The 19,546-nt window shown below is 52.3% G+C and overlaps 1 protein-coding gene across 6 annotated transcripts in view; it reads left to right on the top strand.

Annotated features, from left to right (window-relative positions):
• LOC119451014 (DENN domain-containing protein 2D-like) overlaps positions 1-19,546 on the top strand; it is a 428,171-nt gene that overhangs the window by 192,251 nt on the left and 216,374 nt on the right. The window lies entirely within an intron of this gene.

Here is a 19,546-nt window from a genome sequence, read left to right as displayed (position 1 = left end):
CGACGAAGGACGGAGCTCAGGTAACCATCTTGTTCTGTGGGGGTCTTCCCCAACCCGTAGCGCGTGTAATCGCAGCTACGTAGGGTTCGGGCGAATAAGGCAACCAGCGAGTCAACTCAACAACGTTTATTGCTGTCAGCAATAAAACACACTTGTAGAGGGAAGTCCGCTCTGTATAACAACTAATAAAATAGGCTTGCCTCGTCGCGTGTGGTAGTCACGCGAACGAGGTCACTCACGGCTTTCAGCAGGTAAAAATCCGTCCAGGCAGAAGGTCAAGCGAGGTCAGAGCCAGCGGGGGTCTCTCGGTCGCGCTCTTTTATGCCTTTTTGCCTTTCCGCGAGGGGAGTGTCCTCCTCGCCCGCCGGATACTTTCCCTCTTCCCGCGCGGCACGCGCGTCGCGAGAGGCGAGCGAGAACCGGGAGAGGGCAAAGTGCATTTCTCCCGTGTTCGCCCGGCTCCCGCAGCGCGCGGTGTGCGCGCGCGAGATGTCAACCCGGCTGCTGTCGCGGGCGCTCCGTGCGCCGGCGACGGGCGAGCGCCCGCGGGAGAAGGTGGCAGCGTGTGCTCCCCCACATTCTCCCCCCCTTAAGAAGGCCCCCGTACGTTGAGGCTGGCACCTAGGGACGTCCGTTTGCCTGAGTACCCGCCGAGGTTGGCGACCGAGGAAGCGTTGTGGTGATGTAGCCCTCAGCTGGCGGACACTTGATGCCGACTCGGAGGCGGCTGGTCAGCTGCACTGCTCGGGCTTGCGAGGCGGGATCGTTGTCGGGGCTCGAAGGTGACTCTCAGTGCTGCGCCCTAGCTGTCGGCTGCGCTGGAGGGGGTGGTCGTCCGCCGGCTAGCGGTTCGTGCGGCTCCAAGGCCGGCGTAGCGCCGTCAGTTGTTCCAGCGCGTACTGCAGGCAATTCGCACGGCCGTATCTCGTCTTGCTCTGCTCCTGGAAATTATTATCAGGAACTGCATAGCAAACTGCACGGAACGGCACTGTGATCAGCAGCATAGTTGGCCGTATCCGGGGACACCATCGACGTCTGTTGCGAAGGGAATGTTCGCAAGCATCATCACCAATTCGAGTCGCAGCACAGGATAATCACCGCACTGGCCCTCACAGCAGTCTTTGGTGAAACCGCACATTCACGCTTCGAGCGTTCACGCCACATTCCCGTCGTGGCCTCGACGACTCGTCGTCCATACTCGGCGCTCCGTGGTCACTAGACGTTCGCTTCCCCGGCAGGAACTACCAAGGTGCCAGCCCGGCGCGGCTGTATGCTCACGCGGTACGCAACGCCACCCGGACTTACGAATGTTCCTCGCAGTCGTTGGGTTACGCAACTAGCAGTCAGATTACCTTCGCCTGCTACGCAAATTGTAGCGCGGCTGCGGGCTCGCCGTTCTGTTCTGACAGCTCTCTCTCACCGATCGCGGTTGAGGGAGGGCCTGATCGTCATCCCACTGCTCATCACGCGGCACGTAGCGTTTCAGGTCGCATACGTGTACCGGTCCGCCGATCGGCTTTCCTTTCTTGTTCTCGAGCCGGTAAACAAGCGAGGAAACCTTCTCTCTCACTAGATACGGCCCGGTCCACTTCGGCGCCAGCGAGGCAGCGAACTGTTTGGTAGCATCGCTGAGAACGTGCTGGCGTCGAAGCACCAGGTCGCCCACTTCGTAGTGGACGTTCCGATGCGAGCGGTCGTACTGCGCCTTCTGCTGTGCCCTTGCAGTGCGAAGATTACAGCGTGCTTTATGTAAAGCTTCCGTCATCTTGGCACGTAGATGCGTCGCGTATTCAGCTCGTGCTGACGGCGCGACTGGCATTCCGCTGCGATCCGCGAGAACCCTATCCATCGGATTCGGCAGCTCTCTCCCCAGGTTGAGAGAAGGCGCATACCCAGTCGAGCGGTTCACTGTCGATCGCAATGCAAACCCGATCTCTGGAAGGTAGGTATCCCAGTCCTTATGCCTTTCAGAGAACGCGACAAGCATGTGCTTGATGTTGCGATTGACTCGTTCAGTGGGGTTCGACTGAGCATGGTAGGTTGTCGTTTTCTTATGCTTAATGCCCAGTGCGGCGCATGAGTCAACGAACACCTTTGCAGTGAAGTAGGACGCATTGTACGTTATCAACTGTTCCGGAAAACCAAACCTGGTAAAAACCTCCATCAACTTATCCATGATCACCCGTGCCGTCAGTTTTCGTAGGGGGAAAAGTTCTACCCATTTACTGAAGTGATCCGTGACCACCAGCAAGAATTTGTTCCTGCTCGGTGTTGTGGGATACGGTCCCATGATGTCACATGCCGCGATTTGCCAGGGAGTCTGGCTGTCGATAGGCTGCATGAAGCCGGGCGGTCGTCCGCCTCGGGGCTTCACGCTTTGGCACACAGTGACACGATCGGGCGTAGCGAATCACGTCCCGTTTCATGCCTGGCCAGGTAGCGAAGCGACACAACTTAACGTAAGTCTTGGGGCCGCTCGCGTGCCCAGCAATGCACGAGTCATGAAAGTAGCGTAGCAGTGCTCCTCTCAACGCGCGCGGTATCACGACCTTAAACGCCTCACTTGTGTCGTTCTCGGTGGGAATATACCTCAGCAGGACGCCGTCGGAATTCAGCAGATAGGAATCCAGTGCGCCCACAGCATTACCAGCTGTTCCTGAGCGCTCCGCACCGACAGCAATACCAGCTGCCTCCATGTGCGCAGCGGCCGCGCCGCCCGGCTCTCGGAGCCCGTCGAGCACTTTTCGACAAAACGGATCCTTCTGCTGAGCCTCGAACAGCTCCTTTCTGCTGTAGACAACTCCTGCGGAACCGACAACATCTACGTGGTTCACGCTCTCGCCCAGGACCGACGGTTGTTCCGCGTCCCTTACTCGGGCTACGGCCAGGGTTTCTCCCTCGCCTCGGACTGGCGCTCGCGAAAGTGCGTCCGCTGCGGCATTGCTTTTTCCTTTGCGGTAGCGCACGGTGAAGTCGTAACGCTGCAGCAGCAGTGCCCAACGCGCCAGGCGGCCACTCGGCTCACTCAAGCGCCTCAACCAAGTGAGAGCCATGTGGTCAGTCTCAATCGTGAATGCCACTCCGTCGACATAATAGTCAAACTTTCGCAGAGCAAAAACTATCGCGAGACACTCCTTCTCTGTCACCGAGTAGTTCCTTTCCGCCGGCGTCAACGAACGGCTCGCGAACGCAACCGGTCGGAGAATGCCTCCGTGCTCCTGAAGCAAAATTGCACCTAGACCCAGGTCGCTTGCGTCTGTTTGAATCACAAACTCCCTGTTCAAGTCGGGCAGCTGCAACTCTGCCGTGTCAGCGAGCACCTTTGTGAGGCCGCGCAGTGCCGCCTCCTGCTCTGGACCCCAAGTCCAACGCTCGTCTTTCCTCAAGAGCTTCGTTAAAGGCGCTTGCACTGCCGCGCAGTCTGGAATGAATTGGCGATAAAAGTTCACCAATCCCAGAAAGCGTCTCAGTTCGCCGATGTCTTTCGGCGAAGGGTAGCTAAGTATAGCCTCGAGCTTATCCTCACTCGGCAGAATGCGGCCGTTGTCCAACGTGAATCCCAACAGCGTTATTCTGTTCGCAGCTATCTGAGCTTTACTCGGGTTCAACGTGATACCCGCGGACCTCAGCCTGTCTAGGACGTCTCTCAAGTGGCGCAAGTGCTCGTCGAATGTTTTCGAATAAACCACTATGTCGTCGAGATATGCGAGAGCATGTTGCCACTTCGCATCTCCTAGAACTCGGTCCATCAACCTCTGATAAGTAGTGGGAGCTCCGACTAAGCCAAAAGACATTCTTTTGAACTGAAAGAGCCCGCGGTGACAAGTGAAAGCCGTTTTCTCTTTGTCACGCTCGTCCATTTCGACCTGAAAATATCCCCGACTAGCATCGAGCGTCGTAAAGTACTTCGCCTCGTCTAGGTTAGATACTAAAGAGGAAATGGAGGGTAGAGGGTACGCATCCTTCTTCGTAACCTCATTCAGCCTGCGGTAGTCTACGCAAAGGCGATAAGTATCGTCCTTCTTCGGGACTAGAACTACCGGGAAGCCCCATGGGCTGTTCGACCTTTCCACAACGCCTGTGTCGATCAGTTCGTCTAAGGCGCTGTCAAGTGCTTTCCGTTTAGTCAAGCTTATCGGCCGAGGATTACATTTCCACGGCGCAGCGTCACCCGTGTCTATCCTGTGCCTGACTAACGTAGTGAGGCCCGGCCGGTCCGTGAAAATCGCGTCGTATTCGTACAACAGCGATGACAGTCGTGCCCGTTCTCTCTCCGGCAGGCTGTTGACCTCTGACAAAAGTGGGTGCGCTGCCCCTTGCAACGTCGCGGCACAATGTTGTGCTACCGTCTCTCCGTTGCTTTGATCGTCTTTACCGATTACGGTTTGCTCGCTCGGCTGCGGCTGGGTGTGGCCCGCTCGCGCCGCCCCCGGAGACTGGCGTGTCGCCGCAGGCACGGGCGCTTTTGCGAAACGCTTCAAAACACCCGTTCCGTTCTCTCGGTAACCTCCGCTGGCGATGTCTATAAGAATACCCGACTTGGCGAGAAAGTCTCGACCTAAGATAACAGGCACTGACAGACCGGGAAGATGTACGAGGCGTTGTCGCCTGACGCGTCTCTCCCAACGAATAACTAGTCTAGCTGCACCGCTCGATTGTGCTGTGCCGGAAGCAAGGCGGAAAGTGATGTCACTATCTCTTAAGCGGATATTGTTCTCGCGGAGATGCTGCAACACCTCGTCACCAAATAAAGAAGCGCTTGCCCCAGTATCCAATAATGCGGCAAACTTCTTTCGGGCTATCGTTAGCTCGATGAACGGCGCCTGCGAGTCCGCGACATCTACGCGACAAGCCAAAGGCGCAAGTAAATCGAAATCGCCAGTTGTGTTCGAGATCGCCGCCCGGGACCCAAGGTGGATCACCGGCGGCCTCGCCCGTTTCCCGAACCACGTGCTCGACCTTGGCCCGGCGTGCTTGCGCAGTCACGGGCGATGTGCCCCAGTCCGCCGCATTGGTAGCAACGGCCACCGAAGCCTCGGTGGCGTGGGCGCCCGTCGCTCCAATCCGGCGGGCCGTAGCTTCCACGCTCGGCGGTCGGCATGTGCCGCTCCTCTGTTCTCGCATTAGTCGCAAGTTCCTGCCGCGGCGCACTGCGTGCCGCGTTATGCTGTGCTGTTTTCAGCGCGTAGGCGTACGGGTCCAAGGCGCGGTCTGATAATTCCCAACCACGCTGGACCTGCTCGTCGGCGAACGATGCCGACGCGTCGACCCTCGGGGAATGTGAAGCGATCCCGCCGCCGTTCCACGCGCAGTGAGGCTCGAGTGACAGCGCGGCGGGTGGCGGCGGACGGTATGCTCGCGCCGCGAGGATGTCCCCTTGGATGCGCTTTGCTTCGGTGGCGAGCTCGTCTAAGTCTCGGTACCTACATCCCCTGAAGTAGGCCGCGAAAGTCGGGTGCGCTTGCCGTGTGACGCGCTCGACTTTATCGGCGTCGGTGGCGAGAGGGCTTGCGAGACGATAAAGTTCGTCCATCGCTCGAACATACTCCAGCAGGGACTCGTCCGGATGCTGGGTACGCAACTCCAACTCTCTCCTCAAACGCCACTCGTAGTTGGCCGGAAGAAATTCCTCGCGGAAGTTCGCGCGGAACTCTTCTACTGTGCGGGCTCTATGTCCGGCCAGTCGGAACCAACGAGCCGCCTGTTCAGTCAGTGAAGCAGGGACCACGCGCGCGAGAAGTTCGGCGTCTGAAAGCCCTGTTGCTTGCTGATAATACTGCAGACGGTCGAGGTACTCGTTTGCACTAGTGCGATCGTGGTACCCACTATAGGTAGGCATGTCTACCTTAATTCGTGGTCGCTCGCTCTGCGACGGGGCCCGCATGGTGTTCTGCAGGGCGCCGGCTAAGCTCTGCATGACTTGCAGCGCATTCTGCAGCATTATTTCGCTTGACGGAATACTACCGCCCGAAGGTTCGGACGCATCCGCAGCTTGCGTCGAACTATTTAGAGGCATAGATGGCTCTGAGTCCGCGGGATGACGCGGCGAGGTGTTAGGCGTGTTAGGCCTACTTTCAGGCCTAAACCCTGCCAACGTGGCGTTTCCGCGATCCCGACTGTTCCGCGTGAAACACTCAAAATCAAAGCTACCGGTTTGTTCGGAAGCTGCCGCCGCGTTAGCACTAGGCCTCTGATTATCTGCCGCGACCTCCGACAACATGAACAAATCTGGAAAGTCAGACAAGCCCGTCGCCATTGTTTACTGCAACTTCAGTAGTCCCAGCTCCAAAAAACAGAAAACTCGCCGTGTTGCCGAATTCGAACCACGTTGGTAGCGCCAAATGTGGGGGTCTTCCCCAACCCGTAGCGCGTGTAATCGCAGCTACGTAGGGTTCGGGCGAATAAGGCAACCAGCGAGTCAACTCAACAACGTTTATTGCTGTCAGCAATAAAACACACTTGTAGAGGGAAGTCCGCTCTGTATAACAACTAATAAAATAGGCTTGCCTCGTCGCGTGTGGTAGTCACGCGAACGAGGTCACTCACGGCTTTCAGCAGGTAAAAATCCGTCCAGGCAGAAGGTCAAGCGAGGTCAGAGCCAGCGGGGGTCTCTCGGTCGCGCTCTTTTATGCCTTTTTGCCTTTCCGCGAGGGGAGTGTCCTCCTCGCCCGCCGGATACTTTCCCTCTTCCCGCGCGGCACGCGCGTCGCGAGAGGCGAGCGAGAACCGGGAGAGGGCAAAGTGCATTTCTCCCGTGTTCGCCCGGCTCCCGCAGCGCGCGGTGTGCGCGCGCGAGATGTCCACCCGGCTGCTGTCGCGGGCGCTCCGTGCGCCGGCGACGGGCGAGCGCCCGCGGGAGAAGGTGGCAGCGTGTGCTCCCCCACAGTTCCCTTCCTTTGTCGTGCCCTACCTTGTTCGACCACGCTCGACCCCGACAAACGTCGAGGTCGACTCTATAGCCTGCTTCCAAGCGAATTCCCCCTGGAGCAATAAACCCTGTTTGTACTTGTTACACTATCGTGCGTTGTCGTGTTTCTGTCAGTCCTGATACCGCCGAACCCCGGTAGTACAGGGCAAGCACAAGGGAGTTGGCCGTCAAGCCTAAGCCTTAGGGACAAAGGCGGCTTGAGAGAACCCGGAGACGACAACGCGAATATCTTAGCAAACATCTACAAGGATTCCACAGCTACCTTGGTTCTCCACAAGAAAAGGAGAAAGATACCTATCAAGAAAGGGGTCAGGCAAGGAGACATAATCTCTCCAATGCTATTCACTGCATGCTTAGAAGTATTCAAGCTCTTAGACTGGGAAGGCTTAGGAGTGAGGATCAACGGCAAATATCTCGGCAACCTTCGGTTTGCAGATGACATTGTCCTATTCAGCAACAATGGAGACGAATTACAGCAAATCATTGAGGACCTTATTCGAGAAAGTGTAAGAATTGTGTTGAAGATGAATATGCAGAAGACAAAGATAATGTTCAATAGCCTGGCAAGGGAACAAGAATTCAGGATCGCCAGTCAGCCTCTAGAGTCTGTAAAGGAATACGTTTATCTAGGTCAATTAATCACAGGGTCCCCTGGTCACGAGAAAGAAATTTACAGAAGAATAAAATTGGGTTGGAGTGCATACAGCGGGCATTACCAAATCCTGACTGGGAGCTTACCACTGTTAAAAAGAAAAGTGTACAATCATTGCATTCTACCGGTGCTAACATATGGGGCAGAAACTTGGAGGTTAACAAAGAAGCTTGAGAACAAGTTAAGGACCACACAAAGAGCGATGGAATGAAAAATGTTAGGCCTAACGTTAAGAGGCAGGAAGAGAGTAGTATGGATCATAGAACAAACGGGGATAGCCGATATTCTAGTTGACATTAGGAGGAAAAAATTGAGCTGGGCAGGCCAGGTAATGCATAGGATCAATAACCAGTGTACCATTAGAGTTACAGAATGAATACCAAGGGAAGGGCAGTCGAGGATGGCAGAAAACTAGGTGGAGTGATAAAGTTAGGAAATTTGCAGGCTCAAGTTGAAATCGGCTAGTGCAAGGCAGGGGTAATTGGGGATCGCAGGGAGAGGCCTTCGTCCTGCAGTGGACATAAATATAGGCCGATGATCATTGAGTCAAAAAAAAGGAAAGCCAAATATTGAATCGAATATTGAATATAAGATAATTTAACGGAAACGTTTATGCTGAGAAATTTTGTGCAATAACACAGTGCTGCACATGCTCACGAGGCTAATCACATTACTTGACAATAATCTTGATAGCTATCAATAATTTAGGTACCTATGATTCGAGATAGATAGTGTGCTCTACTCTTATTAAATGGAACTTGAATTAGTATGCCTGCACTGATAACAACTCAGTTCACTTACGAAGGTCTGGAAAATATTTTTTATCAATGGAATTTGAATATCAAATAGAATTTACTGCTTTTCTCCCTCTGAAGCTGAAGAAATAGCAAAGCTTTCCTAAGTGCCAATTGAGTTTTCAGTTTAATAGTGGGCCATACTAATGGCAATCTTCTATTGCTTAGAAGGTATTGCTTTCCAGTTTTCTTCCAGGAAATGGAAGGGATTTCCCATCTTTATGGCAGCTGGTTTCTGTGGTTCATCGTCAGCTCGTTAAGGCCAATCTGCGTGACAGACAAAAGCTGGGAATACGCATCACGTCACTCAGCATCGCTCTGCGTGGTCATCGGCGGCGCACGCATTGACTGTGGTCTACGCCGATGGTTAAGAGTTCTCAAATCGGGAAGCTGTAGGGTTCGGGTGTCGTGGTCTCAGGGTCTGGTGTCAAACTGAGGGTCGCTCTCTAGCCTATGCCGCCGCTGTGTCTGGGTAGCTGGCCTACGCTACTGGGGCGTCACACGGAGGCTTAGTGGGCCCACACCGTCGTCCAAGCAAACTTGATGAGGGTTCCTTCTTTCATGATGAGTACGAGGTCAAGAGGTAGGGGAAATGGAACAGGGGGTTTATTTACATAAAAAGGCACACTTAGTTACAGAACAAGGGATACTCGTACTGGCTGGAGCATGTAGTGCAGTACATCGTTCTCGTAGCTTGAGCTACACGTACGAACAAATTACATCGTTCTGGGAGAGCACTCCAGATCAGCTGCAAATGTCTGCTTAAATGGTCCTTGTCCTCCGTAGATCCCTAGGCCAGGAAAACTTGTGGTCACACCTTTCTCCAACCGGAGTATCTGAAGTCGCCGAAGGCTCCGTCCACCTTGAGGACGAGGGTGCGCATAAACACTCCGGCGCTTTTGTTCCCAGAACACACTTGGAAAAGTAGCCTCGGGCGCACACGGCTCACCATCACAGAGAACGGAGCGGACGCTCGCAGACAGGAGGTTTCACACTTGACCCAATCTGGTGCGTCTTGGTTCCTGGGATGGCCCAGCCAATAGCGGGTTCGTCTGTCGAAAGGCCTTGGCGGCTAGCAGCAGCCGCAACGAAACAGCATCGAACGCACTTTCACAGGCATTCCTTGGTCCCAGCATCATGGTCAGCGGCTGGTTGACATCCAGAAACCACATATTCGTTGAAATGTGTCTCACCATGGTGTCGCTGCTGGTCTTTCCTGTGGGACGTATTTTCAGCTTAACAAAGCGATTCATCACAGGACATCAGAATTGGCTCGAAGTTCGCCACCCCCGCTGGCTGATCGTAACAATGCCCACAGCAAGTCCCCACCTATTGCCTTCCCTGTGCATCTGCCATCCGTGTAAATGTGTCTGCAGCCGTGGGTCAGCGCTCTATCACCTGATATTTTAACGCGACAGCGTTAAGGGCCCCGTGTGGCACAAAATCCAGCGTCGGCGTTAAGCATCGGCGTCTGGCGGAAATAATCATGCCGAACCAAATGATCCCGAACCACCCCGACCACATAGGCCCTCTGCATGGCACAAGGCAGTGAACAAAAATTGAATTTCTCAAAGTAAAGTTGGTCAGAAAAATCTTGAAGTACAACTTAACCACAAACTACAGGCGTGATAGCTTCGGATTGTAATTTGAACATACAAGAAAAAGCCTGATAAGCAGCCAGGGATCTTTGAATGCTTTCGCGTTCCACTTTTAAAGGCGAAGCTTAAGCGTCTTCCAATTCTGATGGTGTTTCACTGTACTTTGGTTCTAGGCAACATTGAGGGGAATGTTGAAAACCATGCCTTTCTAAATGTTGGACACGCATGCGCCTCGGGGCAACAGCAAACTATTAATAAAATAATAAAAAAGGTGCTAGTGACATTTTGATTTTGATCAAGTGACATTTTGATTTATTTTTTATTTACAGACACTGCTGTCTCGATACACGAGACATAGCAGGAGTGGATACACCAGGCACTAGATCATCAAAACAACATACAATGAAAACGTAATTAGAAAATGGGGTTAGACTATTCTTTCAAAAACTCTTTATTAGGTTTTTCCCGCAAGGAACCAGCTAGGTTGTTCCAAATTTCAACAACGCTTGGAAAAAAAGAATACTTAAAACAATTTACAAAAGACTGGAAAGGAACAATATTAAGTGGGTGGGAACGTCGCGTCGCACGTCCAGTGGAATGACTAAAGGAAATCAGTGCTTGAATGCAACTTTGGCCGTGTACAATCTTATGTAGCAAAGTGATACGTTCAAGTGTGCGTCGATGAGCCAAGGGTTCTATCGATAATGCGCATGGGTGAGATGAGGGAGAAAAGTTGCAGTCATATCGGCGATAAATGAACCGTATTGCTTTCTTTTGTATGGCTTCAAGTTTACTAATGTCACGTGCAGTGTAGGGTGCCCATACCACTGAGGCGTACAGTAATGGTCTTACGGACGGCTTAAATTGCTCCTGTAAAAATGTCTTCCCAGCAATGTATTTGTGTTTAAAAGTAAAGCCGGCATTAAGGGGATCAGTGTAAGCTTGGTCTTTGTAAACTGGCTTTCCCACGTTGTGTGTTGCAGTGAAGCCTACTCATAAAGAAAAATGTGATGCGAACGGAGCCCGATAACGCTATCGTGTTTCACTCTTAAAGGCGAAGCTTTACCCCTTAACCATTTCGGACGAGCCTAGCTCGTCTTTGCCGAACAGTCCCACAACCGTTTTGGACGAGCTACACTCGTCCGCTCGAGATAATATCTCGTTTTGAGCGTGTTGAACGAGACACGCTCGTTTGTGGGCTAGTTGGTGTGTTGCTTCGCGGATGGCAGCACTGGGCAGGTAATTTCTTTTTTTATTGCGATAGCAATTATATGGACACTTGCACCGGATTTCTGCCGTCGCCGTCGTCGCCGTCGTCGTCGCCGTCGCCGTGAGGTTCCCTATAGATAAAATCTTCGCCGCGCTCCGTATGCCCGACAGAAAGCGTGCGGGGACGCGCGCTATCACGGAGAGCGAACGCACTCAATCTCCCACGCACAAGCAAGGAAGCGGAAAGCCAGCGCCGGAGGGAGCAGGGGGGGGGGGGGGGCACTTCTCTGCCAACAACCGCGCTCGTCGCTCGTCCGCAGTCTCTTATCTCTCCCACGCGCAAGCAAGGAAGCGGGAAGCCAGCGCCGGAGGAAGCGGGGGGGGGGGGGGGGGGGGGGCGCACTTCTCTGCCAACAACCGCGCTCGTTGCTCGCTCGCACCGTCTCTTATCTCCACACGGCTCTGACCTTTAAGCGCCGTGCATTCGCAGTTCAGTTTCCGTTGAAGCGATAGACCGCACGTACCTTCGCCCGCTGCGGCGTATGCTTGCTGCCAGCGTTTTGACAGTCGTTGTCTGCTGTCATTCAGTGTGATCTCTTCGTGTTTGTGCGCGCTCACACCACGCTTGTTCATTCAGTTCGTAATAGTCGGGCCACATTTTCCAACGCACGCTACACACGCAATGCTGCCCGGATCGGCAGTGCAGCGCTACAGGTGTGTCCCTTCGCACGCGCTGCCCACGGGAAGCGCTTCTCATCAACACCACCGTTTCACACGCGCCTTCTCGTGGTCATCGAGTCTCTCTTCATGTCGGTCTACTTACGCCGCAGCACACCTGCTTACTTAATCAGCTCATGTTTACTACAATTCATATTGCTACCAAAGCCGCTCACCTTACTTCGTATGACATTGCTGTGTTGCTATCGCATTCATTGCTTCGCCCTTAGGGCGAAACTGTGACATTTTTTCAACCGCCATTTCACATTTCCTTGGCAGGCAACCCGCGTTTCAAAGAATGGCATCCGGTGCAGGCGACGCATGTGTTGCTGGTCCGTCGTTGCAGAAAGGAAGCTTTTCGCTGTTGTCCAGCTCTTCGGACGATAATGATTGAGACACCGAAGTTATTACTTCGTTTCTGGAAGCGAAAGTGATGACTTCGAAAGCAGCAGTTTATCAAATGAAGAAGACTGCTCAGAAGACTCTATTGGCAGTGCGCGTCATTGGCCTCGACATGACATCCTCCACGAAGCCTCCTCGGTTTCCCTTTTTGAGCGTTCCCAGTAAGGCGTTCATTATAACAAGGCCTGATGACTTGATAAAACTATTCGAACTGCGCTCTTCCTCTGTTTTATTGTTGATTACCAACAGGTAGATGGCCTCCTTTATCATGAGCAATAATGAACTTTTATTATGCTAATTTGACGTAGTATGTGCTTGAATTTGTTTTTCAACATCGAAAACTTGTTTTTTATGAGGAAAATATTTAATATCAAATTAAAAAAAAGACGCTTAACCTTGCACTCTGCCGCACAACGCTTGAAACAGTGAAGCTGGGCGATCGTAGCCCAGCATTTTCTGGAAGTGCAGGGGAACTTTTTGTCTTATTACTCATGATGATGATAATTTCTTTTCGCCCGTCTCGGACTTAACGGCCGTCACTGCGCGCTGTATAGCGCAGCTTGCAACACCGACACCGTATTCCAATGCCGACAACGCGTTCCAGCAGACCCGCTCTGCAAATGTGTCTCTCTCTCTTGCTCTCATAGCGCGCAAAACCTCTTCACCTCGCAGAGCGTGCGTACGTGCCAGCTGTGGACGAAGACGCTCGAACACAATCATATGGTTCGCATAAATGCATGTTCTGCAAGCGTGGCTGTATAGCCAGCTTAGTGGTTACGACGCTCACCTTGAGACCGGGGGTACGCGGGTTCGAATTCCGCCTCGACAAGAAAGTTTCTGCTATTTCTTTTATTTCTTGATAGTTTCTTGATACGAACCATGAACCACAAATTATGGCTGGCTTGAACAGCTTCGCTGTTAATAAGCAGTTTATGCATAGAAATTGCCAAAATAATAAAATGGTTAAGGGGTTAAGCGTCCTATTTTTGACCCTGCGTTTGGATACCCATGTATCCAAAGCTCTTGTGACAGGTCGCTCGAAACTTTGAAAAAGAGCTATGTGCGCCTATTAACGGCTTTCGGAACGAGGGCCTACCGTACGGTATTTTGCAAAGATGGTGGCCATCAACATGCAGAGGTCATCCCGTGCACTCACTTTCGTTGATGAGGCAGTTTGTCGGCTTTCTGAGGGTCGTGCGACCATTGTGAATAGATGTGTGTTGATTCAGTAACCGTAACTTTAGTCGCCAACACCCGATGACGAAGCTACGCTTAGTACTAACAAGCTAGGAGTTAGGAGAACAAGCTAACAAGCTAACAACACGGCCAATGGTGTGGCCGTGTTGAAAATTCGCCGCCAACCAATGTGATAACGGGCCGCAAACACTCGCGGAGAGCTTGTCGCTGATATGTTCCTACGGGTAGCTCATCAATAGTAATCGGTCAAGAAATCACGCGTATGGTTAGATTGATGGCCGTTGAAGTGTTGTTCGGGTCCGCTGTCAATCAGCTGGCAACTACTGCGAGTATACATACCGATATTTGAATAATCGAATATTCGAGAAATTGAATAGTAGATATTTGATTCGTGAATCGATGTATTGAAAAGCTTGCGATTCAATTTGAAATCGAACATTCGAGTATTCGCACACCCCTATTTAATTATTCTGAAGATTCAAAATCTGGTGAAACTAAATTTTCAATAAACAGAAATAATTGGCACCTGAAGAGGATAAGTAGACTGCATTATATTTGCTCTGGTCAGTAGGCCTGCTGAAATATGGACAGGTTTGATTAAATGTAAAAAAAAAAAAATGTGCTGTTGCTGTTAAATATTTAATTAAATTCTAGGACTTTACGTGCCAAATCCACATTCAGATTATGAGACATGCCGTAGTGCGGGACTCGGGATTAATTTCGACCACCTGTGCTTTTTTGTCATGCAGCCAACGCACGGTACAAGGGCGTTCTTGTATTTCGCCCCCATCGAAATGCAGGCTGCCGTGGCCGGGATTTGATCCCGTGACCTCGTGCTTAGCAGCGCAACACCATAGCCGCTAAGCAACCACGGCGCCTGACTTTGATCTGTCAACTGGTAAGAATAGTGTCACATGCCTTGTGAGAGAACGGGCGCCGCAAGGTTTATTGAGGATAGCCGTTCATGAAAAGCAAGGCGCTGGGAGCTGGCTATTGAGCGGGCGGAGAACACGTGCACTTCTTTCTTCTTGTCTGTGCCTTCCTCTTAGCACTGTACCCACTACTGCTGGTGGCATTTCCCCCCCTTCCTCGAAAAGAGCATCAGCTCGATGCTCAAGAAGCGGTGTAAGAAAAGGAGGGGGAAAAAGCATGGTCAAGGCAGATGCTCGTGCAAAGGACGCAATGACAGCTGCAGGAAAAACAAAAGCACTGCAGCGGTGAAGCGCGACGGCCACAGTCTCAAGAAACAGAGAGGTTGCAAACAGTAGCGTAAGTAGAAAGATGAATAAAAAATAATAATCAGGAACGCGCAACATATGGTTTCATGCGCACAACGTGAACTATGTCAGGTCGAGGTTGTTGTCGACGCCGTGTTGGCGCCGCACCGTCCGGAACGACTTCATAGTTCACGTCACTAATGCGGCGCAGCACTTTGTATGGGCCAAAATAGCGGCTAATCAACTTTTCACAAAGCCCACGGCGGCGAACAGTGGTCCACACCCACACTTGGTCTCCGGGATTGTTGCATATTTGTCTGTGGCGGATGTTATAACGCCGTGCACCTGCGTGTTGCTGCTCACCGATGTGCAGCCGCGCGAGCTGGCAGGCTTCCTCAGCGCACTCAGCAAATTCTTCGGCGTCAGTCGTTAGATGTGCGCCGTCAGGACACGGAAACATAGCGTCCAGCATCGTCTGAACTTCGCGGCCGTAAAGGAGGCGAAATGGTGCGAACAGCGTCGTCTCTTGTACAGCGGTATGATACGTGAAGGTCACGTAAGGCAAGATGTGATCAATGTTTTGTGCTGGACGTCGTTGTACATAGATCATGTCTGTGATGGTCTTGTTTAATCGCTCTGTAAGTCCATTGGACTGCGGATGGTAAGCAGTCATCTTTCGATGCCTGGTGTTGCTCAATTGAAAAATTTGCTCCATGAGCTGTGCCGTGAACGCCGTCCCTCTGTCTGTGATGACAGTGGATGGGGCACCATGACACAATACAATGTGACACATAAAGAACTGCCCTACCTCAGAAGCCGTGGCTTGTGGGAGCGCCTCTGTCTCGGCATAGCGGGTTAAATAGTCAGTTCCAACAATCACCCACAGAGGGAAAGGCCCAAGAATGTCCAAGCCGACTTGGTCTAATGGCCGATGAGGTGCTTCAATGGGTTGCAATAACCCGGCAGGCTTCATGGGCGGTGACTTTCGTCGTTGGCATTCACGGCAGCCTTTAACGTACTGAGTGACACTTGCCGAAAGCCCGGGCCAGCAATACATCTCGCGCACTCTGGCAAGCGTTCGTGAGGAGCCTAAGTGGCCAGATGTGGGCTCGTCATGACAAGCGAAAAGAATATTGTCCCACAAGTCTTGAGGAACTACCAGGAGCTAGGCTCGGTCGTTCGAACGGGCATTTTTCTTGTAAAGCACGTTATCTCGTAGACAGAAGGACGTCAATAGGCGACGTAGATGGCATGGTATGGTTGTTGGGCGGCCCTCCAAGTGATCGATGATAGGTTGAATTTCAGGGTTGTCATGCTGCCATCTGATTAAGTCTGATGCAGTCATGTCACCCAGGAAGCCGTCATTGTCCTCTGACTCTCGACTGACAGATTCGGCGGGTGCACGCGACAGTGTGTCAGCGTCTTCGTGCTTGCGCCCAGACTTGTAAATGATAGTGACGTCAAATTCCCCTAGCCGCAAGCTCCACCATGCCAGTCGTCCTGAAGGATCGCGTATGATTGCCAACCAACATAGAGCATGGTGGTCTGTCACCACTGTGAAGGGATGGCCGTAGAGATAAGGGCGAAACTTCATGATCGCCCACACCACCACGAGACGCTCTTTTTCTGTGGTAGAAGTAGTTTGCCTGGACACGGGACAGCGATGGGCTAGCATAAGCTATTACTCTTTCAAGGCCGTCTTGACGTTGGACGAGTACAGCGCCAAGACCGATGTTACTGGCGTCAGTATGCACCTTGGTGTCAGCCGCGTCGTCAAAATGTGGCAGGACGGGTGCTGACTGCATGCGCTGTCGGAGTTCAGCGAAGGCTGCCTGTTGCTCATTCGTCCGAGTAAATGGCGTGTCATCCTTTGTAAGGCGAGTCAGGGGTTCTGCTATCTTCGAGAAGTTTTCAATGAAACGGCAATAATACGCACACAAGCCCAGGAAGCGCGACACGGCCTTCTTGTTGGCAGGAGGAGGAAATGCTGCTACCGCGGCAAGTTTGTCGGGATTGGGTCGGACTCCTCTGGCACTTACGACGTGTCCGAGAAACTTCAGCTCTTCATAACCAAAGTGGCACTTTTCTGGTGTAAGCGTAAGATCAGCCAATCGGATCGCTTCTAGCATACTCCGCAGGCGGTGAAGATGCTGCTTGAGCGTTTCAGAAAATACGACCACATCATCGAGGTACACAAGACAAGTCTGTCTGCCACTTCAGTCCAGCGAGGACAGTATCCATCATTCGCTGGAAAGTAGCTGAGGCTGAACACAAGCCGAAAGGGAGCACTCGAAATTTGTAGAGGCCGTCGGGAGTCACAAAGGCAGTTTTTTCGCGGTCTCGTTCATCTACCTCGATATGCCAGCAAACGCTTTTCAAATCGAGTGATGAAAAATACTGGGTGCGCTGCAGTCTAACGAGTCGTCGATACGTGGCAGAGGGTACGTGTCCTTTTTAGTTACGTTGTTGAGCTTCCAGTTGTTAACGCAGAAACGTAGCGTTCCGTCTTTCTTTTTGACAAGAACGACCGGAGACGACCATGGGCTGTTGGAAGGTTCGATAACGTCGTCTTCAAGCATCTCTAGGACTTGCATACGAATCGCCTCGCATTCTTTTGCCGTCACGCGGTAGGGCTGCTGGCATATCGGGCATGTGTTATCGCATGTGATGATCCTGTGTCTTGTGATTGAAGTCTGGCGAACTTTAGATGAACTTGCGAAACATTCCCTGAATTCAAGCAAGAGCTCCCGCAGTGATGCCTGGTTATCTTTCGATAGCTCTGAATTGATGTCGATGTTGCCCAGTGACTTTTCAGCCATTCCCACAGGTTCAGAGGTAAAACATTCAGCCACGTTCTCTATTTGGTCGGCAAACGCTATCGAAGTACCGTGGAACAGGTGTCGATGCTCGTTACTGAAGTTGGTGACAAGCAACTGAGAACGGCCATCACTAAGCTGTAGCACACTTCTAGCAGCTCAAATGCCTTGTATCAGTAGATGCGATAAGTTACTTTCAGGGACCACTTTACCTTTGCGCATTCCACCGCACATGAAGCATAACACTTTCGGTGGAGACACGAAGGGCGTCATCTTGACGCTTGTGGTTGTACACGTCGAGTGCTCGGTCTGCTGAGAAGGTGACTACACCTTCCTGTAGGTCAATAACAGCGCCGTATTCTTGCAGAAAATCAACCCCGAGAATGATGTCACGGGAGCATGCGCGTAGGACAAGGCAGCTCGCCACGAATGTTGATCCTCGAATCCGAACTCTTGTCGTGCAGGTTCCCAGTGGAGTAACGACGTGGCCGCCAGCTGTACGAATCTGCGAGCCATGCCAAGGTGTAATTACTTTCTTCAGAAACGTCGCCAGCTTCCCACTTAAGATAGAATAGTCCGCACCGGTATCTACTAAAGCGCTAACCGCGAAACCGTCGGTCACCACCGGTATGTCGAGCGAAAGCCGGTCATTCCGTTCATCTGCATTTGACATCTGATTGGTGTCCGCGCTCGTTCGCGTTGATCGGAGGTCTTCAGTGTGTCGACTGCCAGTGGCCTTGCCCCCAAAGGTCACTGTGGTTAGTTTTCCCGGCGGGGACTTGGCGATCGTGTGCCGAAATATCGCTGGGGCGGTGGTGAAAATCGCCGTGGTGACGGCGAGCGTGACTGTCGCCCGGTAGATGGTAGCATGCGCTGTTGAGCAAGATAATCTTCTATCTCCCGAGGTCGTTGGCCAAGTCGGGGTGGCGGTGAGTAGGTGGAAAATCTCCGTAACCCGAGACGTCGGTATGGGCACTGGCGGTACAAATGATCTGACTTACTGCAGTGGAAGCACAGAAGCCCGTGGTCTGGTGTGCGCGAAACATCCGACTTCCGAGGGGTCATGCGTCGATCGTCGGCGTAATATACCGGTTGCTCCTGCAGAAACACAGCGGGAGGAGCGGTGGAGGGAAATGCTGGAGGCGCGTGTCGTTCTGCAATGTATTGTACCGGTTAGGCAGATGAAAGTGTAACTGGATGAGCCGCTGTGAACAGCGTCTCATCCAGTTACACTTTCGTGTAACCGGATGAGATGAGTCGGTGCAGGTGCGGTGTAAGCAAGAGTACAGGTGGACCGGAGTGCTTGGTGAACTTAATCTTTTAAGACACTCTCGATAGAGCTCACCGCCGCTTGTGACATGCCGAAAGCCTTCTGTATTTCTTTGCGCACAACAGTGCGGATGAGTTCGCGGAGGTGGTCATCGTTGCTTCTGGTGGCCGTGAAAATATCAGTGGTGGATGTCACGTTCACTTGCCGCTTGTAGAAATTCGCTCGTTGCTGAAGCATCTTCTCTGTACTTACAGCCTGAGATAAAAATTCAGCGACAGTCTTCGGAGGGCTCCGTACAAGACCAGTGAAGAGCTGCTCCTTCACTCCTCACATCAGGTGACGCAACTTCTTGTCCTCAGTCATTCCTGAGTCTGCTCGTCTGAAGAGGCGCGTCATATCTTCAACGAACGTGGTAACACTTTCGTTGGGAAGCGGAACGCGGACCTGGATTGCTCGTTCGGCTCGTTCGCGGTGATCAGCACTGGCGTAAGTGTCTAGTAACTGATGGTGGAACTCACGCCACGACATCAGTTGCTGCTCACGGTTTTGGAACCGTGTGAGCGTGCCATCTTCCAGGCGTGCCATCTTCCAGGCAAGGTCTTCGACGTCTTCGAAGACCTTGCCGTGGAACGACTTTGGAACCCGTGGATTCTGAAGTGTGTACCGGTTCGTCATTGCGGCGCTTTCCATACCGGTTGAGATCGTCTGAAGCGTTGCGGGGTCTTCAGGAGGCAGTCCCCGGATCC

The sequence above is a fragment of the Dermacentor silvarum genome, chromosome 4 (assembly GCF_013339745.2).
Source record: "Dermacentor silvarum isolate Dsil-2018 chromosome 4, BIME_Dsil_1.4, whole genome shotgun sequence".
NCBI classification, from domain to species: domain Eukaryota; kingdom Metazoa; phylum Arthropoda; class Arachnida; order Ixodida; family Ixodidae; genus Dermacentor; species Dermacentor silvarum.
Note: the sequence above shows the minus strand (reverse complement) of the source record. Positions and strands in the feature narration are given on the sequence as shown.